The sequence below is a fragment of the Neovison vison genome, chromosome 12, assembly GCF_020171115.1.
Source record: "Neovison vison isolate M4711 chromosome 12, ASM_NN_V1, whole genome shotgun sequence".
NCBI classification, from domain to species: Eukaryota; Metazoa; Chordata; class Mammalia; order Carnivora; family Mustelidae; genus Neogale; species Neogale vison.
In genome coordinates this window covers 48008342-48026124 of record NC_058102.1, presented here as the reverse complement: position 1 = coordinate 48026124, position 17783 = coordinate 48008342, and the positions used below count along the sequence as shown (strand labels likewise).

Here is a 17783-nt window from a genome sequence, read left to right as displayed (position 1 = left end):
ACCACAGACATGAAAAAAGGACTAAGGAACTGTTCTAGCCTAAAAGGACTAGAAAGATGGGACAATAGAAGTCAATGTGCGATTGTAAACTGAATTATTTTGCTCTACAAGATATTATGGGGTAATTAGTGAAACTTGAATGAGGGCTGAGGATCAGATTAACATATTGGTGTTAATTTTCTAAGTTTGGTTGTGGTAACGTAGGAGAATATCCTTGTTGGAAAGAATACACCTAAAGTGATGGACATCTGCTCAGAAATTTATTTTCAAATGATTCAGGGAAAGTTTATAATATTCTTTCAACTTTCCTATAATCTTATAATTATTTAAAAGGAATTTAATGGTGTATTAGAGCTTTATCAGCTGTTAGGGAAAAAAACATGCTGCAGCTTCACGATTCGGCTTCTTTTCAAATCTTTGAAAAATATATTTTGGAGCCCTTAAAATGTTTTTGAGCCCATGTTGCAAAGTTTGAACAGCTTCATCATGAGCAGATCATCTAGTTGGCCCAGGTATCTTCAAAATACTTCATCTGTGAGATGACTCTGAAAAGAATACAAACAATAGTTGCGAAATGTTGTATCCAAGTCAGTAAATCCCAGTAGCGAAGAAGCCATATTTTCTCCAATGAGATTAAAAAAAAATAACTTGACAGAGCACATATTGTGTGCTTACTTGTGTTTTTAAAGAATGCTTTGTTCACACCTGTCATTACAGTTGTGTCCTTATACAACAGATCACAAATGTCTTTCAACAGTAGGTTCCCATCATCCAGAACTTGCTTCACTTTGTTGAATAAAGCCACAGCTAGATAGTTAAAAATTATGCCTAGGGTTTTTTTTTTAATCATGACTATATTACATAATAGTCAGCAGTTGACCAGAGTTGTCATATCTGAAAATCTCCAATAATTCCCTATTAATTTCTGCTAATTTGTTATATTAGCAGAATTTAATTAGGTGTAATTGTTACACTTAATTTTATACATACTTTCTCATTTTTGAATTAACTCTTAAGTTCTTTTTGTTAAATGCTAAATTTGTTTTTCTCTTTTTAATATTTTTTCAAAGGCTCATGGATTAAAAGCAGCATTATTTTGATGACCTTCATGAAATTTAAGAATGCTAGTGTTCAGGGTGGCTGGGTGGCTCAGTGGTTTAAGCCTCTGCCTTCAGCTTAGGTCATGATCTCAGGATCCTGGCATCGAGCCCCATATCAGGCTCTCTGCTCAGCGGGAAACCTGCTTCTCCTTCTCTCTCTCTGTCTACTTGTAATCTCTCTCTCTGTCAAATAAACAAATAAAATCTAAAAAACAACAACAAAAAAAGAATGCTAGTGTTCAATATGAACTCTGAAGGGGAATTCTCTATTTTGTTTTTAAAATCTTAAGAGCCACAACTATTAGCACTTCAGAATAATGCTTAACGTTCTTTCTTGTCTGTGTTATAACACTCTGAGCTAGTGCATTTTTATTTGATTTATGTGTAAACCAAAGAAAGATAAGGAGACATGAAATCAATTGCAATATGTTGTCCCTGGTTGGATCCTGAAACAGAAAAAGGACGTAAAAGGAAAAGCTAGAGAGATCTAAGTACAGTGTAAATTTAGTTAATAGTAATGTACTAATGTTAGTGGGTTTTTAAAAAATTTTTTTAAAGATTTTTGTTTATTTATTTGACAGAGAGAGAGAGCGAGAGAGGGAACACAAGAATGGGGAGTAGGAGAGGGAGAAGCAAGCTCCCCGCTGAGAAGGGAGCCCAATGGGGAACTCCATTACAGGACCCTGGGATCATGAACTAAGCCGAAGGCAGACGCTTAATGCCTGCGCAACCCAGGTGCCCTGTACTAATGTTAGTGTTAACATCTTACATAAACCCAGTTGGTTTGTCAAAACTAACTTTTAGTAGTTAGTTAGTTTTAGATAGTAACATTAGGGCAACTTGGTGATGGACTTCTCTGTTCTATCTTTGCATTTTTTCTGTAAATATAAAAAATGTTTTAAGGGCACCAAGACAATGCAGAGGAAGGATAGCTTTTTAACAAATGGTGTGTTGGGACAATTAGACATCCATGTGCAAAAAAATTACCTTGAACCTATATATCACACCACATACAAAAAATAATTCAAAATGGATCACAGACCTTAATGAAAAACCTAAAACCACAAAAGTTTTAGAAAAAAAGATAGGAGACAACCGTTGTGACCTGGATGTTAGGCAAAGACGTCTTAGAGCACAATCAAGAAAGGAACAAATAGATAAGTTGAACATGAACATAGTTTATATATTATGATGCTTTTTAAAAAACACTGCTAAGATAATGAGAAGACTGGGAGTCTGGGTTGTATGGATGTACATCATGGGTGTATGGATATGTACAAACTTAACCAAATCATATACTTTAAAAAAAATTTTTTTTTAAGATTTTTATTTATTTGAGAGAGAGAGTGAGCACAGGCAGGGGAAGGGGGAGGTGCAAAGGGAGAGGGAGAAGCAGACTCACCACTGAGCAAGGAGCCTGATAGGGAACATGATTCCAGGACCCTGGGATCATGACCCAAGCCGAATGCAGGCACCCAACCGACTGAGCCACTCGGGCACTTCAAAGAGAGTGTTTTCAACAAATGGTACTGGAGTAACATGATATCTCTGTGGACAAAATTGAACCTCTACTCTCATGCCATACATAAATACTGACTCAAAGTACATTCTAAACCTAGATATAAAAACCAAAACTATAAAACTTCTTGGAGAAAACAGAAGAAAATATCTTCAACTTTAGGATTAGCATGGATTTCTTAAATAAGACACAGAAAACACATTAAAAGTTGGTAAGTTTTACATCATAAAAATTAAGAATTTGCTCTTTGAAAGACACTTTTAAAAACAAGGCAGACTACAGGCTGGGTGAAAAATTCTCAGTACATACATCTGGCAAAGGGGTATTATCAAGTATTCTTTAAAAACTAATCAAAAGTAGGGGCACCTGGGTGGCTCAGTGGGTTAAGCCGCTGCCTTCAGCTCAGGTCATGATCTCAGGGTCCTGGGATCGAGTCCCGCATCGGGCTCTCTGCTCAGCAGGGAGCCTGCTTCCCTCTCTCTCTCTCTGCCTGCCTCTCCATCTACTTGTGATTTCTCTCTGTCAAATAAATAAATAAAATCTTTAAAAAAAAAACTAATCAAAAGTAAATATCCCAATTTTTAAAGTAGGCAAAAGATTTGAACTTGCACTTCCTGAAAGAAGATATATGAATGACAATACCTGAAAAGATGTCTATCATCATTTGCTATTAAAGAAATACAAATTTAAAACTACAATGTGGGGAACACCCGGGTGGCTCAGTCGGTTAAGTGTCTGCCTTCAGCTCAGGCCATGGTCCATGGGTCCTGGGATTGAGTCCGAGTCTGCTTCTCCCTTTGTCCCTCACCCCACTCGTGCTCGCTCTCTCTCTCTCTCTCAAATAAATAAAATCTTAAAGAAAACACAATGTGTTGCTGTAATATACACACTAAAAAGGCTAAAATTGTGAAGTCTGACAATATGAAATATTATGAGTTGTCAATGCTGTTGGGTGTGTAAAATGGGACAACCACTTCGGAAAAGAGTTTAGCTCTCTGTTACAAACCTATACCAGTGTACCAGCAATTCTCATCCTAGAGGAATGTAAATAATATCCACACAAGACTTGAACAGAAATTTTTGTAGCAGATTCTTTCATAATAACTAAAAAAAATGGAAACTATCCAAGTGTTAATTGAGGTGAATGGATACATTATGGTATAACCACACAATGAATTACTACTTAGCAATAAAAAGCAATGAACTCCTAATACATTCATCAACCTGGACAAATCACAAAAGCATGCTGATATAAACTAAAGAATCCAGATGTAAAAGTATCTATAGTATGACTCCACTTCTAGGAAATTCTAGAAAAGAAAAAACTGTCCTTAGTGACAAAGAGCAGGTCAGTGTGTACCTATGGCCAGGATCAGAAGGTATGGACTAGAAGGGGCAGAGAACCCTTTTGGATGATGAAAATGGTTTATATTTTCACTGTGATGATGATTAATCAGGTGTTTACATTTGTCAATACTTATCAAACTGCATTTAAGATGAGTACATTTTATTTAATGCAAAATATGTCTTAATATAATTAATTTAGAAAAAAGAAAAGTAGAAAAAAATCTTGACTTTCTCTTGTTCCTTTCTCTCTTTAACACTTCAGCCTGGCTTATATCACCAGGACTCCCTAAAAATTAATCCCACAAAAGATCACCAATTGCTTCCCAATTGCAAATTAAATTTCTTGCCTTATATGACACCACATTGTTCTCACATACTTTTCTGCTCAGTCTTTCTCAGTCTCTCTTGAGAGTTTTTTTTTTTTTAAGATTTTATTTATTTATTTGACAGACAGATCACAAGTAGGCAGAGAGGCAGGCAGAGAGAGAGGAAGAGAAGCAGGCTTCCTGCCGAGCAGAGAGCCCAATGCGGGGCTCGATCCCAGCACCCTGGGATCAAGACCTGCGCTGAAGGCAGAGTCGCCCCATCTCTTGAAAGCTCTTGATAATAATCCGACTGGCTATAAATGATGTTTCCCAGAGTTTTTCTTAGGCTTCTCTCCTTTGACTTTCTTTGGTTGCTCTCATCTACTCTTAGTGTTTCAAAGTTGCCTTATAAGAACCCTGAGATGTTCACTTCTATCCCGGATTTCTCTCTTTCCAGATCCTAATAGAAACCTCTTCTCTTTGAAATCCCACAAGCTACAAAAATCAACATGTCCAAAACTGAGCTCATAATATTTATTCCTAAATCTATCCCTCTCTCTCAGTGATGGTACTCTGTCTCGTTAATATCATCTTCATTTATCTAAGTTAGAGAACCAAGAGTGACATCTGCCTTTCTTTTATTTCCCAAGGCCAACTGGAGAGCAAATCTTGTTTAGTCTACCTTCTTAAAGTTTCTAGTATCTCTTTTGATCTTATTTCATCTTATTCATGCTTGCCTTAGTTACCAAAGTCTATAAATTGTCCTCCCATGACTGCATCCCAGCCCTTCCTCTTTTCCAAACCATCATCCACACTTTAGCCAAGGAAGCGCCATATCTGACATGAGTAAACCCACCCAAAAGTTCTTGAGTGAATGAATCGCACTTCCTCTTCCGTGGCTATTCGTGGCAGTAAGAATAATAATAACCCTTTAGGAATACTGAACAATGAATGAAAATTACGGACTCTCTCCCTAGAAAAAATGTACATTATGCACATGTAATATTTTGCACGGAGTTTCGCAGGGGCTCATGAAACTCCCGATGCTCATGTAAAATTAAGAATATTGTAGAATAAAACGGATACTCCTTAACCTGACCCTTCATTGTCTGACCCCCCCTATATTTCAGTACCTTCTCTGCCTGTGCCCCCTTTGCATCCTACCCTCTAGCCATGTAAACTACTGGCATTTCACTAAATGAATTGAGCTGTTTAAAGTCTCCGTGTATTTACATTGTGCTGCTTCCTTTGCCTGGAATAAACCAAGATGTTGTTACAAATATTTTGATACTCCTGTGCCACAATATTAAAACCTTAGTTTTTACTACCAAACATTTACTGTAACAGATACCTAGGATATGAGCTATTTGGGGGATGGGAGTGGTGAAAGATGGTGTGAGGACCAATACCAATGTGAGGCTCAAATGTGGAATCAGAATGGCTTTTTGGGGAATATATTACTTTAAAATAAAAAAGATATAATGAACGATTTATGAGTGATATGAAAATATTTAGGCAAATGTGTCTAAACTTTTACAGGTGCAACAACTGTAGAGTTTGACGCCAGGGCTAGAAATCACCTTCTAAAAAATTTTTAAATAACGAATGATATTGGCAGCATTAAGTACATTTCTGACAGCAAAGAGCTTCTATTTTGACATGCATGTGACTAATCCTCTGGTTACAACTGTATTCTTACCCCTGGGAAAAAATATCCCAGATGGTCTTGTGACTATAGGTTTCAGACCTGTTTCTCTTACCCATATACTTATGGTGACACATGTGGTAGGACATGTGCATTGTGCAATATAAGTTCCATCCATGCACCTTCTTATTGCATTGCCAGATGCACCGGTGCAGTGGATAATAAGAGTATCTCTGGAAGTTACTTCCAACACCAGATCAACTAGCAATAATCTAACTGCAGGAAGTGAGGGTTATCCACAGAATCCAGCTACAAGTATCTCTTGAGTCTACTTTCCCTTAACAACATTCCCAAAATGTTTACAGCTAGATTCTTGCTTCTCCCTCCCCCACACATCACATAAAAGGGGAAGTGAAAGGAGGGGAATTTGGAGTGGAAAGAACCAGCAGGATCAACGGTTTGAAGTTAACATGTCACATTTTTTGCATATTTTACAAAAACATATGACAATGTAAACATATTATTAGGGTCCCTCCTAGGGCCTTATGAAGGGCCCAGGTAAATGAGGGGTCCCAAAGCTTAAACTTCATTAACTTTTAGTTAATGCCTATTAAAACTGTACATGGTACAAAAGTCAAAAAGTGCAAAAGGATAATACAATGTAAAGTTTCTTCCAAATGTGTCCCTCAGATAGTAGTTCTCTATCGCAGACAAAAAGAATATTCAGTTTCCTGAGCATTTTGTGCTGAATATTTGGCTCCCCCCATCTTTTCTTACACAAATACTAACCTGCTACATATAATGTTTTGTGCCTTGCTTTTTTTTTTTTTTTAGGACAGTTTTATTGGATATAGTTCACACTACAATTTACTCCTTTAAAGTGTATGCTCAGAGGTTTTTCGTATATTCACAGATAAGTGTATCCATCACCAAAGCTGATTTCAGGACATTTTCATCATCTAAGAAAGAAACCAGATACCTTCTAGCTATCACCTACCTATCTGTTAACATCTCTCCCTGCCCATGCCTACACAACCACTGATCTACTTTCTATCTCTCAATATATTTCTCTGGTCTGGACACTTGATATGGAATCCTATAATATGCAGTTCTGTGACTTGCTTCTTTTTTTTTTTTTTAAGATTTTATTTATTTATTTATTTGTCAGAGAAAGAGAGAGAGGGAGAGAGAGTGAGCACAAGCAGCAGAGTGGCAGGCAGAGACAGAAGGAGAAACAGGCTCCCTGCGGAGCAAGGAGCCAAATGTGGGACTTGATCCCAGGGCGCTGGGATCTGGACCTGAGCTGAAGGCAGCTGTTTAACCGACTGAGCTACCCAGGTGTCCCATGTGACTTGTTTCTTTCATTTATCATAATGTTTTCAAGGCTCACTCTTGTATCAATACTTATACTAATCAGCACGTGTATCAGAATTTAGTTATTTGTGTCTTCTTGCTCTTTTACTTCGTTAGTCTAGTAGAAGTTTATCAATTTTATTGACATTTTCAAAGAACCTGATTTTGGTTTTGTTGGTTTTCTCTATTGTATCCTTGTTTTCAATTCCATTGATTTTTGCTCTAATTTATATATTTTTCCCTCTGCTTACTTTAGACTTAAATTGTTCTTTCTCTAGTTTCCTAAGGTGGGAGCTTAGATATTTTGTTTTAGATATTCCTTCCTAATATATGTGCTTAATGCCATAAATTTTTCTGTCAGCACTGTTTTCACTACATTCCATAAATTTTGATAAGCTGTATTTTTTTTCTTTTTTAAAAAAATTTTAAAAGATTTTATTTATTTGTCAGAGAGAGCACAGGCAGGGGAAGGGGACAGCAGGTAGAGGGAGAAGCAGTCTCCCTACTGATCAGGGAGCCTAATCCAGGGACTCCATCCCAGGACCCTGGGATCATGACCTGACCTGAGGGCAGACTAACTGACTAAGCCACCCAGGTGTCCCTGTATTTTTTATTTTCACTTAGTTCAAACTGTTTTTAAATTTCTCTTGAGAGTTCTTTTCTGACTCAAGTATTATTTAGAAGTGTGATGTTTCACATTCATTTTTGGAAGATATATTTCTGTATTTAGAATACTAGATTGATGATTTTTGCCTTTTAGGAGTTGAAATATGTTGTTTCAATGTCTTCATTGTTTGTATTGTTTCTGACAAGAATTTTGACGTCATCTTTTGTCCTTCCATATGTGACAAGTCTTTCTCTTTGCCTACTTCAAAAAAAAGTAACAGCTTTAGTGAGACACAATTAACATCCCATATACACACTGATTTAAAATGCATCATCTGGGCCACCTGGGTGGCTCAGTCAGTTAAGCATCTGCCTTTGGCTCAGGTCATGAGCCCTGGGATCAAGTCCTGCATCAGGCTAGGAAGCTCAGAGGGGAGCCTACTTCTCCCTCTCCCTCTCCTGCTCCTTCCTCTGCTTCTCCTCTCTCTCCATCAAATAAAATTTTAAAATCCTTAAAATAAAATAAAATGCATCAATTGATGGGCATTTGAGCTGTTTCCAGTTTTTGCCCATTATGAGTAATGCTGCTATGAACACTTGTGTACAAGTTTTTGTGTGAACGTGTGTTTTCATTTCTCCTGAAATGAAACCTGAGAGTTGAATTTCTGGGTCATAAGGTTTAACCTTAAGGAACTGCTAGACTATTTTCCAAAATGATTACACCATTTTATATTCCTACCAGCAGTGGGTGGAGGTTCCAGTCTCTCTAGAGAATATTTACAGTTTGAACAAATAACAAAATTGCCAAAATTATCTTACGGAGATTGTATCAATTCACTCTTCTCCCCAGTAGTGCACAGGAGGGTCCGTTTCTCCACACCATTGTCAATATAGGGTCTTATCGAGATTTTTTGTCTATGACAATGTGATTAAATGTGGTATCATTCTTTAGTTTTAATTCACGTTTTTTGTATTGAGTGTCATTAAGGATCTTTTCAAAGTTTAAAAGCCATATATATTTTATTTTTGGATGATTTTTTGGTACTCATTTTTTATTGCATTGTTAGTCTTTTCCTTATTGATTCATAAAATCTCTTCATAATTTAGGAAGTTAAGTGCTTTATTTGGGGTATGAACAGCAAATATTTTTCCAGTTTGTCTTTTGTCTTTATCCCCAATGTTTTTGCCATGCAGAAAGTGTATGTATGATCAAATTTTTCACTCTTTTCTTTTATGGTTTTTGAATCTCCACTCAGAAATGTTTTTTATTCTCCATAATTTATTTTAATCCTTTTTTCATATTTAATATTTAAGTATTTGATCTGTCCATAACTCAGTTTTATTATAAACTGTGAAGTATGGATCCAGCTTATTTTTCCAGATGGCTCTTCAGTTGCCATCTTTCCTCCTATTGATTAGAAACGTTGCCTTTATCATATACTCCATTTTCACATGAATGTATGTATTTATAAACTTTCTATTGTAATTCTTTGATCTGTATGCTGATTCATATGCCGGTAACATACTGTGCTAATTGATGAAGCTTTAGAATATGTTTTACTATATGATTAGGTTAATTCCCTTGTATTATTCTTTGTTTTTAAGATTTCATGACTTATTACTTATTCTTTAGGTTAGTTACCTATTGCCGTATAACAGATTACCCCCAAATGTAGTGACTTCTGTGGTAAACAGCTACTAATTGCCTCGTTTTTGTGGGTGAGGACCTTCAGGGCAGCTTAGCTGGGTTCTTCTGGAGCAAGATCTCTCGTGAGGTTGTGGTCAGGATGTCAGCTGAGGCTGGAATCATCTGAAGGCTTGATGGGGGCCGAAGGATTTACTTCCAAGTGGGCTTTGGCAAAAGACTTCACAGTTTTTCACTACACAGACCTCTCCATAGACCTTTTTGAGCATCCTTACAGTGTTGTGGTTGATTTTCTCCTGGGCAAGTGATGTTAAAAAAAAAAAAAACAAAACCAAGAAGGAGGCCACATAGCATTAATGACAGTCTCAGAAACGACACACTGTCACTTTGTCATGGTCAAGGACGGGAATTAAGCTCCACTTCTTAAAGAATTTGTAGATATATTTTAAAATCCACCGCTCATTTTTTTCTGTATGAACCTTGGAATTAGTTTATCTGCTTTCCAAAAAATAATATTAATGGGTGTAATACTAATATATTAATAATATAGTAACAATATTGATTAATATTAATATTTTTATTATAATACTTTGATTTGCAGGCAGAGAACTTCCTTTTTGAAAGACAATTCTATCACCTTTTTGCAACATCTCTGTTTTTTTTTTTTTTTATTGTCATAAAATAAAATAGGGATGCCTGGGTGTCTCAGTCAGTTAAGTGTCTGACTTCAGCTCTGGTCATGCTCTCAAAGTCCTTGGATCAAGCCCATGGTAGACTTGGCACTTAGCAGGGAGTCTGTTTCTCCCTCTGCCCCTCCCTCCTGCTCCTGCACTCTCTCGCTTTCTCTCAAATAAATAAATGAAATGTTAAAAAATAATAAAGAATTAATAAAACATGGAAACAATATTGAGGTCCAAGCAACCTGCACTATGCACAGGAAAAACTTTAAAGATAAAAGTTATGGGGCGCCTGGGTGGCTCAGTGGGTTAAGCCGCTGCCTTCGGCTCAGGTCATGATCTCAGGGTCCTGGGATCGAGTCCCGCATCGGGCTCTCTGCTCGGCGGGGAGCCTGCTTCCTCCTCTCTCTCTCTCTCTCTGCCTGCCTCTCTGCCTACTTGTGATCTCTCTCTGTCCAAAAAAAAAAAAAAAGTTACATTTTCATGCCCAGCTTGTTGTTTTCTTTTTCCTAAATGAGAGAATGTCCAGCCCATTTCTGGACACCTGGAAACCACAGAAGTATACTTCTCACTGGCCTGTTTTATCCATACCAGCTTCTAAATTGTCAAAATAGGGACGCCTGGGTGGCTCAGTTGGTTGGACGACTGCCTTCGGCTCAGGTCGTGATCCTGGAGTCCCTGGATCGAGTCCCACATCGGGCTCCCAGCTCCATGGGGAGTCTGCTTCGCTCTCTGACCTTCTCCTCGCTCATGCTCTCTCTCACTGTCTCTCTCTCTCAAATGAATAAGTAAAATCTTTAAAATAAATAAATAAATAAATTGTCAAAATAATTCTGTTGAGAGATTTTCAATGGAAAGAAGAGAAGGAAGTGGGTTTTAATTTCAGGAAAATTTAACAGATATAAAACTCTTTTCAGTATATCTTGCAAACCTATTTATGAGAAATAAATTACATGTATTTTAAAGGTTCATAGTAGCTTTTAAAAAGCTCTTTATTTTGGGGCACCTGGGTGGCTCAGAGGGTTAAGCCTCTGCCTTCGGCTCAGGTTACGATCTCAGGGTCCTGGTATCAAGTCCCACGTAGGGCTCTCTGCTCAGCAGGGAGCATGCTTCCCCTCCTCTCTCTGCCTGCCTCTCTGCCTACTTGTGATCTCTGTCAAATAAATAATTATTTTTAAAAAAGTTCTTTATTTTGAGATAATTATAAATGAATAGGGGTTTGCAAAGAACATACAGAGGAACTCCATGCACTTGTGCTCTACCTTCCTCCAGTGTTCGCACTTTGCACAACTACAGTACAACACCGGCATCAAGGTTGTTGAAACTCATACCATCTGTAGAGCTTATTTAAATTTCACCAGTTATACATGTACTTGTGTTTGTGGGTGTGGCCTGATGCTGAGTTCTTTCTTTCTTTTTTCTTTTAACTCCAGAAAGAATTTTTTTTATTATGTTCAATTAGCCAACACATATACATCATTAATTTTTGATGTAGTGTTCAACAGTTCATTAGTTGCGTATAACACGATGCTGTTTTCTCACATAGGACCCTTGGACCGTCACTGCCACAACCATGATTTTCAACTGTACCCATCACCACAAGACTCCTTTCCTGTCACCACATTATAGCCACGCCCCTCTCTTCCCTACCATCTCAAACCCTTGACAACTGCTACTCTATTCTGCATCTCTACTATTAGGTTATTTCACCAACCTTCAATAAGTGAGATCATCCAGTATGTATCCTTTTTAGATGGACTCTTTTCATTCAGCATAATTTCCTTGAAGTTCCTTCAAGTTTATGTTGTGTATATCAATAATGCGCTCCTTTTCTATTACTGAGTAGTGTTCCATAGGGTAAGACGTGCCACAATTTGTTTAACCATTCATCCTAGAAAAGAAATTTGGGTAGCTCACAGATTTTGCTATTAGGAATAAAGCTGCTATGAACATTCATGTACAAGTTCTTATGTGGAAATAAGACATTTCTCTGGGATAAATACCAAGAGTGGATTGCTGGATTGTATGATAAACCCATTTTTAATTTTGATAGGAATTGCTGGGCTATATTCCAGAATAGGTGTTACATTTCATATTCCCACAAGCAATGAGTTTCTCTGCATCCTTTTCAGCATTTGCTATTATTACTATTTTGGGGCTTTGCCGCTTTTTTTTAAGTTTATTATTTTTTAAAGATTTTATCTATTTATGTGAGAGACAGAGAGAGTACAGCAGGGGTGGGTGTGGGGAGCAAAGGCAGAGGAAGATATGTGCTCCCCCCTGAACAGGGAGCCCAATGTCAGACTCAGTTGTAGGATCTTGGGATCATGACCTGAGCCAAAGGTAGACGCTCAACCAACTGAGCCATCTAGATGTCCCCAGTTTTGCCATTCTTATATGTATATAATCATATCTTATTGTAGTTTTAATGTGTATTTCTGTAATGGCTAATAATGTCAAAAAATCTTTTCATGTTTGTATTTGCCACCTGTACATTTTCTTTGGTGAAATGTCTATGAATGTCTTTTCTGCATCAATATCCACTTTTCTAATTGGATTATTTTTTGATGTTGAATTTTGAAGGGTTTTTAATATATTCTAGATAAAAAGCTTTTGTGTGGCAGATGACCTGCAAATATTTTCTCCCAGTCTCTCATTTTTCGTTTCATCCTTTTAGTGGGATCTTTGGGATAGGAAAAGGTTTTTATTTTGCTGAGGTCCAATTTATCTATTTTTCCTCTTATGAATTACGCTTTTGGTGTTAAGTCTAAGAACTCTTTACCTAGTCCTAGGTCTCAAAGATTTTCTTGTATATTCTTTTCTATGAGTTCCCCAGTTTTACATTTAGTTTGTGATCCACTTTGAGTGTGCTTTTGCATAAGGTGTGAAGTTTGGGTTGTGTTCTTTTTAAAATTTACTTATTTATTTATTTTAGCTAATGGATGTTTGATTACTCTGACACCACTTATTGAAAAGGCTATGCCTTCTCTGTTGAACTGCTTTTGTTCCTTGGTCAAAAATTAACTGAGTGTATTTGCTTTCTGTTTCTGGTTCTCTATTCTGTACTTGATCTATGCGTCTATCTCTTCTTCAACACCAAACCAATCTCGTTTACAATGATCAATTTTTAACAGCTATGTTTTCAGCTGTATCTTATTTTTTTTCCTCAAAAATTTCTAAAATTACCTAATAAATAGATGCTATGAAGGTAACAAATTTTCTCTGATTTCTCTCATTCTTATTCTAGTATCAGGTTGAGTCAACTGTGATTAAAAATCTTTTCATCTCATTCGTGTTTATTTGGGTTTGTGGTTTATTCAGATGGTCAGGAGAGTATTATATGTAAATGCTATGGCATGTAATATACTCAAAGTCTGGAATTTTTCTCAAGAGGTTATTAAATTCATAGATTCATGAGATCAGACACATACATACTTAGAATAGTCTGTAACGCATGGTATGTGCTCAGTTTATGTCAGTGTAATTGTTCTGGTTATTTTATAATAACATATTTATAGTTTGTAGAAGAGAAGGAGCTGGAGTGGGGAAGAGAAGGAGTTGTCATTTCTTGACTTTTAAACTTCGCCGTAATCTTCCTGGTATGAGTTAACAAAGTACAAAGCAAACGTTAGTACTTCCAGTGTATACAGGAAGAAAGTGAGCTTCAGAGAGGATGGATAACTGGCTAGGATCATACAGATGGGTGCAGTTTCTTAGTCTCTCTTTTGGAGAGGTTACTTGGGCAAATACGTACTCTGTTGGTGCTAATTCTGCCACGGCCAAACTCTTCATGGTAAGGTGAGTTGAAAAGAAAAAATATTTATCAAGTACCTGGGTTTCATAATTCGGATATCCTGAATGGTGTCCTGTCTTAGCACCTTGGGAAAGCACCCTTGACATTGAGTGGTGCTTTACCAGTTAAGGTTCTTCTTGGTCAGTTTGACAGAAAATTATGTTGCTGTCTTATATAAACATCTTCTTCTTTTATGTTTAAGGAGTCCAAGGACACTTATTCACTCTGGAGTATCTATCCTGTTTACCCCTACTTCCTCCTGAAGTTGGACAACCCAGACAACTCAAGAAAATAACCAGTTCATCATAGCTATTGCTAAGCTTTAGTCCTTCTGGAGGGGAGGCTAACAGGTTGTCCCTTTCACCAGTATGGAGAGCAGTTGTTGCTGAAACATATGGGCAGCTTAATCAAGGGGAATTTTCTGCCTGTCTTCTCTATTGCTGGGATGCTGATGCGTAGTGACCTGTGACTGACATCCTATGGGACTTCAGACTAGGGCTCCCTTTCTTCCAGCTCCAGAATAAGGATGTCTATCCCTTAACAATTATGCCCCTGACAGACTACTGTTATTCCCTGCTCTTGCCCTCCTACCTCCAACATGGTCTAGAAGGGCTTCTTCTTAGTAGGGCTCTAAGCCTTACTCAGGCAAGGTGCACCAATTGTGGCTATGAGAAAAAAGTCCTAGATCACTCAAAGAAAAGTGAACCATCTTTCAGAAGCTGCTGAGGTTAGAATGGGGTTGACAAAGGAGGGACTATGAAAGAGAGAGACAAGCACTCATAAAGCCTATACTCCAGGGGTGCCTGGGTGGCTCAGTGGGTTAAAGCCTCTGCCTTCAGCTCAGGTCATGATCCCAGGGTCCTGGGATTGAGCCCCGCATTGGGTTCTCTGCTTCGTGGAGAGCCTGCTTCCTCCTCTCTCTCTGCCTGCCTCTCTGTGATCTCCATCTGTCAAATAAATAAATAAAATCTAAAAAAAAAAAAAAGCCTATACCCCAGTATCTAACTATGAAAATCTGGAGATGTGTCAGGAGTCCTCACAAGCACTCCAGACTTCCAACTACCAAAGCCTGAAAACTTAGCAGGTGGGCTGGGAAAAACCCCCATGGGCATTCTGGACCTTTATGGAGAGAAAAACAGTTTCCCTCCAAAGGCCAGAGAATGGGCAATAAGACTGAAGGAGATCTCTAAGCACAGAAAGAAGCTAGACTGAAGAACAAAGAAACCTCCAAGCAACCCAATAACTGGCAGATAACCCTATAGTGCTAAAAACTGAACATGGTTACGAAGCCCAGATTGTTCTTTAGGATCTTGTTAGCTTTCAGGTCCCAGGCTCTGCTCAAAATAAAGTCCTGGTCTCACTCTTATAAATTTGAAGCCAGTGATGAGCTGAATCACACGAAAACCATAACACAGCCAGGCATAGTTCAGCTACAGATCAAATTAATTTCCAATAGCCTGACAGAGAAGAGGAGATGCATCTGGAAATGGTCCTCAGTGGCCATGACCAGAGGCCAGAAATAAATTTATTTTTTGAATTATAGTTTTATCTCTGGGGGGGGGTACCTATGTAAAAAAGAAAATCAGTTTGGGTTCATACATTATAGCATATCACCATATAAAAATCATCCCAAAATGGATCATAGATCTAAAGGTGAAACCTAAAACTGTCTAGAAGAAAACAAAAGAAAATCTTGGACCTTAGATATAAGATCAAAAGCACAATCCATAAAAAAATTGATAAATTGGACTTCATCAAAATTTAAAAATGTTGTTCTTCAAAGGACCATATTAGGAAGCTAAAAGACAAGCCACAGATCTCAGATGTGGAGATAATATTTACAAAGCAAATATCTGATAAAGGACTTGTATATAGAGCATATAAAGAATGCTCAAAACTCAGCAATAAGGAAACAACCCATTTTTTTAAAAGGTGCAAAAGAATTCAGCAGACACTACCAAAGAACATGTACTAAAGATGGCAACTGATCACAAGAAAAAATATTCTATCTCACTAGTCCTTAGGGAAATGCAAATTAAAAGCAAACTGAGATACCACCACATACCTATTAGAATGGCTAAAATTGAGAAGATTGACCATAACATGTATTGGCAAGCATGCTAGCAGTGGGAATTTAAAGTGTTAAAACTGTTTTGGAAAACAGTTTAGCAGTATCTTTAAAAGTTAAACAAAGGGCCACGTGGGTGGCTCACTAGGTTAAGTGCTGGACTCTTGATTTCAGCTCAGGTCATAATTTCAGGATGCTGGGATCAAGCTGTGCATCAGGTCCCATGCTCAGCAGGAAGTCTGTTTGAAGATTCTTTTTTTTTTTTTCCCCTTAAAGATTTATTTATTTATTTGACAGACAGAGATCACAAGTAGGCAATGGGGCAGGTGAGGGGTGGGGGAAGGCAGAGAGCCCAATGCGGGGCTCAATTCCAGGACCGGGATCATGACCTGAGCCAAAGACAGAGGCTTAACCCACTGAGCCACCCAGATAGCCTGTTTGAAGATTCTTTTCCCGCCCTCTCCCTCTGCCCCTTCCCCTGCTTTCTCTCTCAACTAAAAATAAATACATCTTTAAAAAAGAAAAAGATTGGGACGCCTGGGTGGCTCAGTTGGTTGAGCGGCTGCCTTTGGCTCAGGTCATGATCCCAGTGTCCTGGGATCGAGTCCCACATCAGGCTCCTTTCTCAGCAGGGAGCCTGCTTCTCCCCTGCCTCTGCCTACCACTCTGCCTGCCACTCTGTCTGCCTGTGCTCACTCTCTCTCTCTCTCTGACAAATAAATAAATAAAATCTTTAAAAAAAAAAAAAAAAGAACTACATACAACTACCATTAATCCCAGCTTTTTTTTTTTTTTTTAAGATTTTATTTATTTGACAGACTGAGATCACAAGTAGGCAGAGAGGCAGGCAGAGACAGTGAGCGGGGGAAGCAGACTCCCCGCTGAACAGAGATCCCAATGTGGGGCTCAATCCCAGGACCCTGGGATCATGACCTGAGCCCCCCAGGTGCCCCTATTTCTGGCTTTCTAATCCTAGGTATTTACCAAGAGAAAGAAAACAGATATTCATACAAGGACTAGACAAGAGTGTTCATAACAGCTTTTTTTTGGTAATAGCCCCAAATTGGAAATAACCCAAATGTCCATCAACAGATGAATGGAATAGCAAATTGCGATATAGCCATATGATGGAACAGTGCTCAGCAATCAATAATGTACTATTGATACATGCAATGATAAAGATGGATGTTGTACAGTGCTCAGTACAATCAATAATGTACTATTGATACATGCAATGATAAAGATGGATGTTGAAATAGCTATGTTGACCTAAAGAACTTAGACAACAAAAAGCACATATTGTGGGGATTCTATTTACCTGAAACTCCAGAAAATGCAAATGTATAGTGACAACAAATTAGTTGTTGCTTGGAAAAAGGAAGGTGAGGATGAGGGGAAAGAAATTACAAAGGGGTACAGAAAATGTTTGGAGATGATGGATATGTTCACTGCCTTTGTGGTGATTATTTCATAGGCGTATACATATGTCAAAATTACAATTTGGACATTGAAAATGTCCTCAAAAAAATATGTTAAAAAAAATGAGGGGCTACCCTGGGTGGCTCAGTCAGTTGAGCATCTGGCTCTTGATTTTGGCTCAAGTCATGATCTCAGGGTCGTGGAATCAAGCCCCCTATGGGACTCCACACTCAGTAGGGAGTCTGCTTCTCTCCTTCTCTCTCTCCCTCTCCCTCTCCCACTATCTCCATTCACACTTGTTCTCTC

General features: G+C 38.0%; 1 long non-coding RNA gene across 2 annotated transcripts in view; it reads right to left on the bottom strand.

Moving 5' to 3' along the window:
• Positions 1–238: 238 nt before the first annotated feature.
• Positions 239–17783, bottom strand: part of LOC122892125 — a 34207-nt gene continuing 16662 nt past the window's right edge. Inside the window, exons 3-5 of one of the 2 annotated variants that reach the window (XR_006381366.1) lie at positions 11912–12088; positions 9518–9816; positions 239–545 (exon numbers count right to left, since the gene is read on the bottom strand). This is a non-coding gene — a long non-coding RNA (uncharacterized LOC122892125). The remainder of the gene's footprint in view (positions 546–9517; positions 9817–11911; positions 12089–17783) is intronic. The other variant, XR_006381365.1, reaches the window with a different exon arrangement.